Here is a 10,245-nt window from a genome sequence, read left to right as displayed (position 1 = left end):
GTCCCCCCTTTTGCCTAAATTCCCCCCCAAGCCATCCACCAATGCTGCGGGAAATTTTAATGTAAACAAGTTTGAGAAAAGTCTTCAGTTTGGTCTGTAGTTTGTTTATTTTTAACAGATTGAAAACCCCACGGGGGGGCAAAAACAAACAAAAACTGGGGTTCCCAGTGGGGAGGCCCCATTTTTCCTGGGTTCAACCCCCGCATCCCCAAAACTTTTTTACATTTTTTTCCAGATTTTCACCCAGTCTGTGTATGCTTCCCTTCGAAAATCTTCTCCCCAAAAAAAGGGAACCCCAAGCAATGTAAGTCCAAATTTCCCCCACTGGGGATGGTCGGGGCCTGTTTTTAAAGGGGTCCTGTTCAATCCTCGTCCGCAGTTTGGGGAATGGGGAAGCCCGGGGGGCCGTTTGGGGAGGGTGGGGAAACAGTCATGAAATGGGGTTGTAGCTCAGTGGTAGAGCGCATGCTTTGCATGTATGAGGTCCTGCCTTCAATCCCCAGCATCACCTAATGCTGTTGAATATTTAATGCATTTCAAGCAAGTTTGAGCAAAAGTCTTTCAGTTTGGTGCTTTAGCTTGCTCTCTACTTTATTTAACAGTATTTGTAAACCTACAGAAGTCCAAAAACAAGCAACAAACTGGGGATGTAGCTCAGTGGTAGAGCGCATGCTTCGCATGTATGAGGTCCTTGGTTCAATCCCCAACATCTCCAAGTGTTGGTAAACAGTTAATGCGTTTCAAGCAAGGTAGAGCAACGGTCTTGCAGGGTGTTCTCTACTGTATTTAACAGTATTTGAAATCCTGCAGAAGTCGAAAAAACGTTTTTGCATCGGGGATGTAACTCAGTGGTAGAGCGTATGCTTTGCTTGTATGAGGTACTGGCTTCAATCCCCAGCATCTCCAAGCTATCTTTACTAGCTTTTTTCCAGACTTTTTAGCCACATTTGTGTATGCATTACAATTTCTGGAAACATCTACTACTCACCATGAAAATGGTATCTTCAGTAGAAGCACCTGTAAGTACACACAACTAACGCCACTGTACATCTGGGGATGTAGCTCGTTGGTAGAGCGCATGCTTTGTTTGTATGAGGTCCTGCCTTCAATCCCAAGTCCAAAAGTCCAAAAGTCAGCTGTAGAATGGGGAAGTAGCTCAGTGGTAGAATGCTTGCTTTGTATGTATGAGGTCCTGAGCTCAATCCCCAGCATCTCCAAGCTATCTTTACTAGCTTCTTTCCAGACTTTTCAGCCACGTCTGTGTATGCATTACAATTTCTGGAAACATCTACTACTCACTATGAAAATGGTATCTTCAGTAGAAGCACTTGTAAGTACACACAACTAGCACCTCTTTACATCTGGGGATGTAGCTCAGTGGTAGAGCGCATGCTTTGCATGTATGAGGTCCTGGGTTCAATCCCCAGCATCTCCAAATGCTGGTAAATGTTTAATGCATTTCAAGCAAGGTTGAGCAAAGGTCTTGCAGGGTGCCCTCTACTGTATTTAACAGTATTTGAAATCCTGCAGAAGTCTCAAAAAGTTTTTTGAATCGGGGATGTAACTCAGTGGTAGAGCGTATGCTTTGCTTGTATGAGGTACTGGCTTCAATCCCCAGCATCACCAAACGCTGTTGAATGTTTAATGCATTTCAAGCAAGTTTGAGCAAAAGTCTTTCAATTTGCCTCTTTAGAGCGCCACCTACTATATTTAATAGTATTTGTAACCCTCAGAAGTCTACCTAGCACATGCTTTGCATATAGAAGGCCTTGGGTTCAATCCCCAGCATCTCCAAGCGCTGGCAAATGTTTAATGCATTTGAAGCAAGGTTGAGCAAAGGTCTTGCAGGATGCCCTCTACTGTATTTAACAGCATTTGTAAACCTGCAGAATTCCAAAAAAAACAGAAGCCAAAAAAACAGTGAAATGGGGATGTAGCTCAGTGGTAGAGCGCATGCTTTGGATGAGGTCCTGGGTTCAATCCCCAGCATCTCCAAGTGTTGGTAAACAGTGCGTTTCAAGCAAGAGCAAATGTCTTGCTCTACTGTGTTTAACGATGCAAAAACCAGTTTTGAATTGGGGATGGAACCCCAGCATCTCCCCAGCATCACCAAACGCTGTTGAATGTTTAATGCATTTCAAGCAAGTTTGAGCAAAAGTCTTTCAATTTGCCTCTTTAGAGCGCCACCTACTATATTTAATAGTATTTGTAACCCTCAGTAGTCTGGTAGAGCATATGCTTTGCATATAGAAGGCCTTGGGTTCAATCCCCAGCATCTCCAAGCGCTGGCAAATGTTTAATGCATTTGAAGCAAGGTTGAGCAAAGGTCTTGCAGGGTGCCCTCTACTGTATTTAACAGCATTTGTAAACCTGCAGAATTCCAAGAAAACAGTCGTGAAATGGGGTTGTAGCTCAGTGGTAGAGCGCATGCTTTGCATGTATGAGGTCCTGCCTTCAATCCCCAGCATCACCTAATGCTGTTGAATATTTAATGCATTTCAAGCATGTTTGAGCAAAAGTCCTTCAGTTTGGTACTGTAGCTTGCTCTCTACTGTATTTAACAGTATTTGTAAACCTACAGAGTGCAAAAACAAACAATAAACTGGGGATGTAGCTCAGTGGTAGAGCGCATGCTTTGCATGTATGAGGTCCTGGGTTCAATCCCCAGCATCTCCAAACTGTCTTTACTAGCTTTTTTTTCAGACTTTTCAGCCATGTCTGTGTATGCGTTACAATTTCTGCAAAGATCTACTACTCACTATGAAAATGGTATCTTCAGTAGAAGCACCTGTAAGTACACACAACTAACGCCACTGTACATCTGGGGATGTAGCTCGTTGGTAGAGCGCATGCTTTGCTTGTATGAGGTCCTGCCTTCAATCCCAAGTCCAAAAGTCCAAAAGTCAGCTGTAGAATGGGGATGTAGCTCAGTGGTAGAGCGCATGCTTTGCATGTATGAGGTCCTGGGTTCAATCCCCAGCATCTCCAAGCACTGGGAAATGTTTAATGCATTTCAAGCAAGGTTGAGCAAAGGTCTTGCAGGGTGTCCTCTACTGTGTTTAACAGTCTTTGTGATCCTGCAGAAGTACAAAAACCAGTTTTGAATCGGGGATGTAACTCAGTGGTAGAGCGTATGCTTTGCTTGTATGAGGTACTGGCTTCAATGCCCAGCATCACCAAACGCTGTTGAATGTTTAATGCATTTCAAGCAAGGTTTTCTGTAAGCAAGGTTGAAACCTGCAAAGGTCTTGCTTCAGTAGTGTCCTCTACTGTATTAAATAGTATTTGTAAACCTGCAGAATTCCAAAAAAAAAAGAGTCTTGAACAGGGTATGTAACTCAGTGGTAGAGCGCATGCTTTGCTTGTATGAGGTCCTGCCTTCAATCCCCAGCATCTCCAAGCTATCTTTACTAGCTTCTTTCCAGACTTTTCAGCCACGTCTGTGTATGCATTACAATTTCTGGAAACATCTACTACTCACTATGAAAATGGTATCTTCAGTAGAAGCACTTGTAAGTACACACAACTAGCACCTCTTTACACCTGGGGATGTAGCTCAGTGGTAGAGCGCATGCTTTGCATGTATGAGGTCCTGGGTTCAATCCCCAGCATCTCCAAATGCTGGTAAATGTTTAATGCATTTCAAGCAAGGTTGAGCAAAGGTCTTGCAGGGTGCCCTCTACTGTATTTAACAGTATTTGAAATCCTGCAGAAGTCTCAAAAAGTGGGGATGTAGTCCAGTGGTAGAGCGTATGCTTTGCTTGTAATGAGGGTATGGGTTCAATCCCTCAGTGGTTTAATGCATTTCAAGCATGAGCAAAGGTCTTTCAGGGTGTTGCTTTTATGAGGTACTGCTCAATCCCCAGCATCACCATCCCCAGCATCTCAAGCGCTGGCAAATGTTTAATGCAAAGCAAGTCTTGGCAAAGGGTGTTGAATGTTTTCAATGCATTTCAAGCTGTATTTTGAGCAAAAGTCTTTCAATTTGCCTCTTTAGAAGCGCCACCTACTATATTTAATAGTATTTGTAACCCTCAAAAAAAAAGAGTGGTCTGTAGCTCAGTGGTAGACATGCTTTGCATGTATGAGGTCCTGGGTTCAATCCCCAGCATCTCCAAGCGCTGGTTAATGTTTAATGCATTTTCAGCAAGGTTGAGCAAAGGTCTTGCAGGGTGCCCTCTACTGTATTTATTTTAATGGTCTTTGTAAACCTGCAGAAGTCCAAAAACCAGTTTTGAAATGGGGGATGTAGCTCAGTGGTAGAGCGCATGCTTTGCATGTATGAGGTCCTGGGTTCAATCCCCAGCATCTCCAAACGCTGGTGAATGTTTAATGCATTTCAAGCAAGGTTGAGCAAAGGTCTTGCAGGGTGCCCTCTACTGTATTTAACAGTCTTTGTGATCCTGCAGAAGTACAAAAACCAGTTTTGAATCGGGATGTAACTCAGTGGTAGAGCGCATGCTTTGCTTGTATGAGGTACTGGCTTCAATCCCCAGCATCACCAAACGCTGTTGAATGTTTAATGCATTTCAAGCAAGTTTGAGCAAAAGTCTTTCAGACTTTTCAGCCACCTGTTTGTGTATTAAACTGGGGATGTAACTCAGTGGTAGAGCGCATGCAATTTATGAAACCTGGGTTCAATCCCCAGCATCACCAAACTGCTTTACTACTCACCATGAAAATGGTATCTTCAGTAGAAGCACCTGTAAGTACACACAACTAACGCCACTGTACATCTGGGGATGTAGCTCGTTGGTAGAGCGCATGCTTTGCTTGTATGAGGTCCTGCCTTCAATCCCAAGTCCAAAAGTCCAAAAATCAGCTGTAGAATGGGGATGTAGCTCAGTGGTAGAGCGCATGCTTTGCGTGTATGAGGTCCTGGGTTCAATCCCCAGCGTCTCCAAGCACTGGGAATTGTTTAATGCGTTTCAAGCAAGGTTGAGCAAAGGTCTTGCAGGGTGTCCTCTACTGTGTTTAACAGTCTTTGTGATCCTGCAGAAGTACAAAAACCAGTTTTGAATCGGGGATGTAACTCAGTGGTAGAGCGCATGCTTTGCTGTATGAGGTACTGGCTTCAATCCCCAGCATCACCAAACGCTGTTGAATGTTTAATGCATTTCAAGCAAGTTTGAGCAAAAGTCTTTCCCAGCATCACCAAACTGGGTATGTAACTCAGTGGTAGAGCGTATGCTTTGCTTGTATGAGGTACTGGCTTCAATCCCCAGCATCACCAAACGCTGTTGAATGTTTATTGCGTTTCAAGCAAGGTTGAGCAAAGGTCTTGCAGGGTGTCCTCTACTGTATTAAATAGTATTTGTAAACCTGCAGAATTCCAAAAAAAAAAGAGTCTTGAACAGGGTATGTAACTCAGTGGTAGAGCGCATGCTTTGCTTGTATGAGGTCCTGCCTTCAATCCCCAGCATCACCAAATGCTTTTGAATGTGTAATGCATTTCAAGCAAGTTTCAGAAAACGTCTTTCAATTTTGTCTTGTATCGTGCCCTCTACTGTATTTTACAGTATTTGTAAACCTACAGAAGTCCAAAAGCAATGAGCAAACTGGGGATGTAGCTCAGTGGTAGAGCGCATGCTTTGCATGTATGAGGTCCTGGGCTCAATCCCCAGCATCTCCAAGTGCTGGTAAATGTTTAATGCATTTCAAGCAAGGTTGAGCAAAGGTCTTGCAGGGTGCCCTCTACTGTATTTAACAGTCTTTGTGATCCTGCAGAAGTACAAAAACCAGTTTTGAATTGGGGATGGAACTCAGTGGTAGAGCGCATGCTTTGCTTGTATGAGGTACTGGCTTCAATCCCCAGCATCACCAAACGCTGTTGAATGTTTAATGCGTTTCAAGCAAGGTTGAGCAACGGTCCTGCAGGGTGCCCCCTACTGTATTTAACAGTATTTGAAATCCTGCAGAAGTCGAAAAAACGTTTTTACATCGGGGATGTAACTCAGTGGTAGAGCGTATGCTTTGCTTGTATGAGGTACTGGCTTCAATCCCCAGCATCACCAAACGCTGTTGAATGTTTAATGCATTTCAAGCAAGTTTGAGCAAAAGTCTTTCAATTTGCCTCTTTAGAGCGCCACCTACTATATTTAATAGTATTTGTAACCCTCAGAAGTCTACCGAGCACATGCTTTGCATATAGAAGGCCTTGGGTTCAATCCCCAGCATCTCCAAGCGCTGGCAAATGTTTAATGCATTTGAAGCAAGGTTGAGCAAAGGTCTTGCAGGGTGCCCTCTACTGTATTTAACAGCATTTGTAAACCTGCAGAATTCCAAGAAAACAGTTGTGAAATGGGGTTGTAGCTCAGTGGTAGAGCGCATGCTTTGCATGTATGAGGTCCTGCCTTCAATCCCCAGCATCACCTAATGCTGTTGAATATTTAATGCATTTCAAGCAAGTTTGAGCAAAAGTCTTTCAGTTTGGTGCTGTAGCTTGCTCTCTACTTTATTTAACAGTATTTGTAAACCTACAGAAGTCCAAAAACAAACAACAAACTGGGGATGTAGCTCAGTGGTAGAGCGCATGCTTTGCATGTATGAGGTCCTGGGTTCAATCCCCAGCATCTCCAAGCTATCTTTACTAGCTTTTTTTCCAGACTTTTCAGCCACGTCTGTGTATGCATTACAATTTCTGGAAACATCTACTACTCACTATGAAAATGGTATCTTCAGTAGAAGCACCTGTAAGTACACACGCCACTGTACATCTGGGGATGTAGCTCGTTGGTAGAGCGCATGCTTTGCTTGTATGAGGTCCTGGGAAGTCCAAAAGTCCAAAAGTCAGCTGTAGAATGGGGATGTAGCTCAGTGGTAGAAATGCTTTGCATGTATGAGGTCCTGGGAAATACAGTAGAGGGCACCCTGCAAGACCTTTGCTCAACCTTGCTTCAAATGCATTAAACATTTGCCAGCGCTTGGAGATGCTGGGGATTGAACCCAAGGCCTTCTATATGCAAAGCATGTGCTCGGTAGACTTCTGAGGGTTACAAATACTATTAAATTTGCTCATAGATAGGTTGAAGCGCTCTAAAGCAAAGCAAATTGAAAGAGTTTTCCCCGATCAAAAACTTGCTTGAAATGCAGGATTTCAAACTGTTAAATAGCAGTTTGGTGATGCTGGGGATTGCTCAACCTTGCTTGAAACGCATTAAACATTCAAAGCATTGGTGATGCTGGGGATTGAAGCCAGTACCTCATACAAGCAAAGCATGCGCTCTACCACTGAGTTCCATCCCCAATTCAAAACTGGTTTTTGTACTTCTGCAGGATCACAAAGACTGTTAAATACAGTAGAGGGCACCCTGCAAGACCTTTGCTCAACCTTGCTTGAAATGCATTAAACATTTACCAGCACTTGGAGATGCTGGGGACTGAACCCAGGACCTCATACATGCAAAGCATGCGCTCTACCACTGAGCTACATCCCCAGTTTGCTCATTGCTTTTGTTTTTTTACAAATACTTCTGTAGGTTTACAAATACTGTTTTCTGATACAGTAGAGGGCACCCTGCAAGAAGACCTTTGCTCAACAAAGCATGCTTGAAACTGCATTAAACATTTGCCAGCGTTTGGTGATGCTGGGGATTGAACCCAGGACCTCATACAAGCAAAGCATCAACCACTGAGCTAAACATTCCCAGCGTTTGAGTTGAAGCCAGTACCTTACAAGACATACCCAGTTTAATACTCAGTTTTTTTTTTTTTTTTTTTGTGTGGCGCTCTAAAGAGGCAAATTGAAAGACTTTTGCTCAAACTTGCTTGAAATGCATTAAACATTCAACAGCGTTTGGTGATGCTGGGGATTGAAGCCAGTACCTCATACAGGCAAGGCATGCGCTCTACCACTGAGTTCCATCCCCGATTCAAAACTGGTTTTTGTACTTTTGCAGGATCACAAAGACTGTTAAACACAGTAGAGGACACCCTGCAAGACCTTTGCTCAACCTTGCTTGAAATGCATTAAACAATTCCCAGCGCTTTGAGATGCTGGGGATTGAACCCAGGACCTCATACATACAAAGCAAGCGCTCTACCACTGAGCTACTTCCCCATTCTACAGCTGATTTTTGGACTTTTGGACTTGGGATTGAAGGCAGGACCTCATACAAGCAAAGCATGCGCTCTACCAACGAGCTACATCCCCAGATGTACAGTGGCGTTAGTTGTGTGTACTTACAGGTGCTTCTACTGAAGATACCATTTTCATGGTGAGTAGTAGATGTTTCCAGAAATTGTAATGCATACACAAATGTGGCTGAAAAGTCTGGAAAAAAGCTAGTAAAGATAGCTTGGAGATGCTGGGGATTGAAGCCAGTACCTCATACAAGCAAAGCATACGCTCTACCACTGAGTTACATCCCCGATGTAAAAACGTTTTTTCGACTTCTGCAGGATTTCAAATACTGTTAAATACAGTAGGGGGCACCCTGCAGGACCGTTGCTCAACCTTGCTTGAAACGCATTAAACATTCAACAGCGTTTGGTGATGCTGGGGATTGAAGCCAGTACCTCATACAAGCAAAGCATGCGCTCTACCACTGAGTTCCATCCCCAATTCAAAACTGGTTTTTGTACTTCTGCAGGATCACAAAGACTGTTAAATACAGTAGAGGGCACCCTGCAAGACCTTTGCTCAACCTTGCTTGAAATGCATTAAACATTTACCAGCACTTGGAGATGCTGGGGATTGAGCCCAGGACCTCATACATGCAAAGCATGCGCTCTACCACTGAGCTACATCCCCAGTTTGCTCATTGCTTTTGGACTTCTGTAGGTTTACAAATACTGTAAAATACAGTAGAGGGCACGATACAAGACAAAATTGAAAGACGTTTTCTGAAACTTGCTTGAAATGCATTACACATTCAAAAGCATTTGGTGATGCTGGGGATTGAAGGCAGGACCTCATACAAGCAAAGCATGCGCTCTACCACTGAGTTACATACCCTGTTCAAGACTCTTTTTTTTTTGGAATTCTGCAGGTTTACAAATACTATTTAATACAGTAGAGGACACCCTGCAAGACCTTTGCTCAACCTTGCTTGAAACGCAATAAACATTCAACAGCGTTTGGTGATGCTGGGGATTGAAGCCAGTACCTCATACAAGCAAAGCATACGCTCTACCACTGAGTTACATCCCCGATTCAAAACTGGTTTTTGTACTTCTGCAGGATCACAAAGACTGTTAAACACAGTAGAGGACACCCTGCAAGACCTTTGCTCAACCTTGCTTGAAACGCATTAAACAATTCCCAGGGCTTGGAGACGCTGGGGATTGAACCCAGGACCTCATACACGCAAAGCATGCGCTCTACCACTGAGCTACATCCCCATTCTACAGCTGACTTTTGGACTTTTGGACTTGGGATTGAAGGCAGGACCTCATACAAGCAAAGCATGCGCTCTACCAACGAGCTACATCCCCAGATGTACAGTGGCGTTAGTTGTGTGTACTTACAGGTGCTTCTACTGAAGATACCATTTTCATAGTGAGTAGTAGATCTTTGCAGAAATTGTAACGCATACACAGACATGGCTGAAAAGTCTGGAAAAAAGCTAGTAAAGACAGTTTGGAGATGCTGGGGATTGAACCCAGGACCTCATACATGCAAAGCATGCGCTCTACCACTGAGCTACATCCCCAGTTTATTGTTTGTTTTTGCACCTCTGTAGGTTTACAAATACTGTTAAATACAGTAGAGAGCAAGCTACAGTACCAAACTGAAAGACTTTTGCTCAAACTTGCTTGAAATGCATTAAATATTCAACAGCATTAGGTGATGCTGGGGATTGAAGGCAGGACCTCATACATGCAAAGCATGCGCTCTACCACTGAGCTACAACCCCATTTCACGACTGTTTTCTTGGAATTCTGCAGGTTTACAAATGCTGTTAAATACAGTAGCGGGCACCCTGCAAGACCTTTGCTCAACCTTGCTTCAAATGCATTAAACATTTGCCAGCGCTTGGAGATGCTGGGGATTGAACCCAAGGCCTTCTATATGCAAAGCATATGCTCGGTAGACTTCTGAGGGTTACAAATACTATTAAATATAGTAGGTGGCGCTCTAAAGAGGCAAATTGAAAGACTTTTGCTCAAACTTGCTTGAAATGCATTAAACATTCAACAGCGTTTGGTGATGCTGGGGATTGAAGCCAGTACCTCATACAAGCAAAGCATGCGCTCTACCACTGAGTTCCATCCCCAATTCAAAACTGGTTTTTGTACTTCTGC

The 10,245-nt window shown here is 43.6% G+C and overlaps 14 non-coding genes across 14 annotated transcripts; 9 read left to right on the top strand and 5 right to left on the bottom strand.

The window, feature by feature from the left end:
- Positions 1-643: 643 nt before the first annotated feature.
- trnaa-cgc (transfer RNA alanine (anticodon CGC)) lies at positions 644-715 on the top strand. The gene has a single exon. It is a non-coding gene; the product is annotated as a tRNA-Ala (tRNA).
- A 648-nt stretch (positions 716-1,363) lies between these two features.
- trnaa-ugc (transfer RNA alanine (anticodon UGC)) lies at positions 1,364-1,435 on the top strand. The gene has a single exon. It is a non-coding gene; the product is annotated as a tRNA-Ala (tRNA).
- Positions 1,436-2,604: 1,169 nt separating this feature from the next.
- Positions 2,605-2,676, top strand: trnaa-ugc (transfer RNA alanine (anticodon UGC)). Its single transcript has one exon. It is a non-coding gene; the product is annotated as a tRNA-Ala (tRNA).
- Positions 2,677-2,916: 240 nt separating this feature from the next.
- trnaa-ugc (transfer RNA alanine (anticodon UGC)) lies at positions 2,917-2,988 on the top strand. Its single transcript has one exon. It is a non-coding gene; the product is annotated as a tRNA-Ala (tRNA).
- A 557-nt stretch (positions 2,989-3,545) lies between these two features.
- On the top strand, positions 3,546-3,617 carry trnaa-ugc (transfer RNA alanine (anticodon UGC)). Its single transcript has one exon. It is a non-coding gene; the product is annotated as a tRNA-Ala (tRNA).
- A 625-nt stretch (positions 3,618-4,242) lies between these two features.
- On the top strand, positions 4,243-4,314 carry trnaa-ugc (transfer RNA alanine (anticodon UGC)). Its single transcript has one exon. It is a non-coding gene; the product is annotated as a tRNA-Ala (tRNA).
- A 517-nt stretch (positions 4,315-4,831) lies between these two features.
- Positions 4,832-4,903, top strand: trnaa-ugc (transfer RNA alanine (anticodon UGC)). Its single transcript has one exon. It is a non-coding gene; the product is annotated as a tRNA-Ala (tRNA).
- A 657-nt stretch (positions 4,904-5,560) lies between these two features.
- trnaa-ugc (transfer RNA alanine (anticodon UGC)) lies at positions 5,561-5,632 on the top strand. Its single transcript has one exon. It is a non-coding gene; the product is annotated as a tRNA-Ala (tRNA).
- Positions 5,633-6,506: 874 nt separating this feature from the next.
- trnaa-ugc (transfer RNA alanine (anticodon UGC)) lies at positions 6,507-6,578 on the top strand. Its single transcript has one exon. It is a non-coding gene; the product is annotated as a tRNA-Ala (tRNA).
- A 786-nt stretch (positions 6,579-7,364) lies between these two features.
- On the bottom strand, positions 7,365-7,436 carry trnaa-ugc (transfer RNA alanine (anticodon UGC)). The gene has a single exon. It is a non-coding gene; the product is annotated as a tRNA-Ala (tRNA).
- A 551-nt stretch (positions 7,437-7,987) lies between these two features.
- Positions 7,988-8,060, bottom strand: trnat-ugu (transfer RNA threonine (anticodon UGU)). The gene has a single exon. It is a non-coding gene; the product is annotated as a tRNA-Thr (tRNA).
- Positions 8,061-8,680: 620 nt separating this feature from the next.
- trnaa-ugc (transfer RNA alanine (anticodon UGC)) lies at positions 8,681-8,752 on the bottom strand. The gene has a single exon. It is a non-coding gene; the product is annotated as a tRNA-Ala (tRNA).
- A 518-nt stretch (positions 8,753-9,270) lies between these two features.
- Positions 9,271-9,342, bottom strand: trnaa-ugc (transfer RNA alanine (anticodon UGC)). Its single transcript has one exon. It is a non-coding gene; the product is annotated as a tRNA-Ala (tRNA).
- A 239-nt stretch (positions 9,343-9,581) lies between these two features.
- Positions 9,582-9,653, bottom strand: trnaa-ugc (transfer RNA alanine (anticodon UGC)). The gene has a single exon. It is a non-coding gene; the product is annotated as a tRNA-Ala (tRNA).
- Between the last annotated feature and the right edge of the window lie 592 nt (positions 9,654-10,245).

This window comes from Labeo rohita, unplaced genomic scaffold (genome assembly GCF_022985175.1).
Source record: "Labeo rohita strain BAU-BD-2019 unplaced genomic scaffold, IGBB_LRoh.1.0 scaffold_2076, whole genome shotgun sequence".
Classification (NCBI taxonomy): domain Eukaryota; kingdom Metazoa; phylum Chordata; class Actinopteri; order Cypriniformes; family Cyprinidae; genus Labeo; species Labeo rohita.
The sequence above is the reverse complement of the archived record's forward strand: the minus strand, read 5'-3'. Positions and strand labels throughout refer to the sequence as shown.